Source organism: Myotis lucifugus, unplaced genomic scaffold, assembly GCF_000147115.1.
Source record: "Myotis lucifugus unplaced genomic scaffold, Myoluc2.0 scaffold_75, whole genome shotgun sequence".
NCBI classification, from domain to species: Eukaryota; Metazoa; Chordata; class Mammalia; order Chiroptera; family Vespertilionidae; genus Myotis; species Myotis lucifugus.
In genome coordinates this window covers 1,483,614-1,486,185 of record NW_005871123.1, presented here as the reverse complement: position 1 = coordinate 1,486,185, position 2,572 = coordinate 1,483,614, and the positions used below count along the sequence as shown (strand labels likewise).

The window sequence follows — 2,572 nt, the reverse complement described above, 5'->3', positions numbered from 1 at the left end:
GCCTACCCTCTTTACTCTTGGGAATAAATGCAAGAGAATCAAATTAGCTAAGGGCATTGTGACTATATGTTTCAAAGTAGGGTTTTGCCTTTCATGAAACTTATTTAGAAATCCAATTTCCAATTTTAGTATCTTCTATTGTTTTAGCAGCATATGACACTGAGAAATGGTATTAAATAAATACAAAATAGATTAGAGACTTACTAGTAAATGCATGGCTCAAAATCACAAAACTCCCAGAAGAAAACATAGGCAGTAAAATCTCTGACATTTCTCTTAGCAATATTTTTGTAGTGTATCTCCTTAGGCAAGGGAAATAAAAAATAAATAAACTAATGAGACTGCATCAAACTAAAAAAGTTTTTGCACAGCAAAGGAAACCATCAACAAAACAAAAAGACTACCTACTAAATGGGAGAACATATTTGCCAGTGATACATTCAATGAAGGGTTAATATCCAAAATAGATATTTCTAAAAACTCATATAACTCAACACCAAAAAAATGAACAATCCAGTTTAAAAAGTGGGCATAAGCCCTCACTCGCTGCCCGCACGCCTGCCACCCCGCAGAAATGCTTCGATTACACACAGTCTTTTGCCGGATTAGGCCCGTGTCCAAGGCACTGACTCCTCATCTCACCTGGGCTTATGCCAAAGATGTAAAATTTGGTGCAGAGGCTTGAGCCTTAATACTTCAAGGTGTAGACCTTTTAGTCAATGCTGTAGCCATTACTATGGGGCCAAAGGGAAGAACAGGGATTATTGAACCGAGCTGGGAAAGTACCAAAGTAAGAAAAGAATGTGTAACCATTGCAAAGTCCATTGACTTAAAATATAAATATAAAAATATTGGTGCTAAGCTTGTTCAAGATGTTGCCAATAATACAAATGAAGAGGCTGGGGATGGCACCACCATTGCTACTGTGCTGGCACGCTCCATTGCCAACGAAGGCTGTGAGAAGATTAGTAAAGGTGCTAATCCAGTGGAAATCAGGAGATGTGTGATGTTGGCTGTTGATGCTGAAATTTCTGAACTTTAGACTCAGTCTAAACCTGTGACAACCTCTGAAGAAATAGCTCAAGTTGCTACAATTCCTGCAAAGGGAGACAAAGAAATTGGCAACATAATTTCTGAGGCAATGAAAAAGGTTGAAAGGAAAGGCGTATCACAGTAAAGGATGAAAAACACTGAATGGTGAATTAGAAATTATTGAAGGCATGAAGTTTGATCTATGTTATATTTCTCCATACTTTATTAATACAGAAAAAGGTCAGAAATGTGAATACCAAGATGCATACATTCTATTGAGTGAAAAAATTTCTAGAATTTCTAGTGTTCAGTCTATCGTACCTGCACTTGAAATTGCCAATGCTCACCGTAAGCCCTTGGTCATAATTGCTGAAGATGTTGATGGAGAAGCTCTAAGTACACTTATTTTGAATGAGCTAAAAGTTCGTCTTCAGTTTGTAGCAATCAGAGCTCCAGGTTTTAGTGACAATAGAAAGAACCAACTTAAAACATGGCTATTGCTACTGGTAGTGCAGTGTTTAGAGAAGAAGGATTGACTCTGAAGCTAGAAGATGTTCAGCCTCACGACTTCGGAAAAGTTGGAGAGGTCATTGTGACCAAAGATGATGCCATGCTCTTGAAAGGAAATGGTGACAAGGCTCAAATTGAAAAATGTATTCAAGAAATCATCAATCAGTTAGATATCACAACTAGTGAATATGAAAAGGAAAAACTAAATGAACGCCTGGCCAAAGTCTCACATGGAGTAGCTGTACTGAAAGTTGGTGGGACAAATGATGTTGAAGTGAACGAAAAGAAGGACAGAGTCACAGATGCCCTCAATGCTACCCGAGCTGCTGTAGAGGAAGGCATTGTTCTGGAAGGGGGTTGTATCCTGCTTCAGTGGATTTCAGCCTTAGACTCATTAACTCCAACTAATGAAGATCAAAAAAATTGGTATGGAAATTATTTTAAAAAGCATTAAAAATTCCTGCAATGACCATTGCTAAGAATGCAGGTGTTGAGGGATCCTTGATAGTTGAGAAAATTATGCGGAGTTCCTCAGAAATTGGTTATGACGCCAAACTTGGAGATTTTGTGAATATGGTGGGAAAAGGAATCATTGATCCAACTAAGGTTGTAAGAACTGCTTTACTGGATGCTGCTGGTGTGGCTTCTCTGTTAACAACAGCAGAAGTCTTGGTCACAGAAATTCCTAAAGAGGAGAAGGACCCTGGGATGGGTGGGATGGGAGGAGGGGTGGGAGGCAGCATGTTCTAGTCCTAGAATAGTGCTTTACCATCATTACTGAGAACTGTGAGAGGAAGCTCATGGCAGTCTCCACACCTATAACTTCAGAGAGGTCAGTTGAAGGAAATGACTAAAGAAAAGGCTGCCTGATGTTCAAGCAAATCACTCTAACCATCAGTTACTGGTTTCAGTTGACAACATACAATTGTTTACTGTTGTCATTGTCCATGCCTACAGGTAATTTATTTTGTATTTTTGAATAAAAATACATCTGTACATTCCTTATAAGTGAGAGAGCCATGTACCAATA

The 2,572-nt window shown here is 38.7% G+C and overlaps 1 pseudogene; it reads left to right on the top strand.

The window, feature by feature from the left end:
- Positions 1-574: 574 nt before the first annotated feature.
- LOC102418764 lies at positions 575-2,292 on the top strand (annotated as a pseudogene).
- The last annotated feature ends 280 nt before the right edge of the window (positions 2,293-2,572 follow it).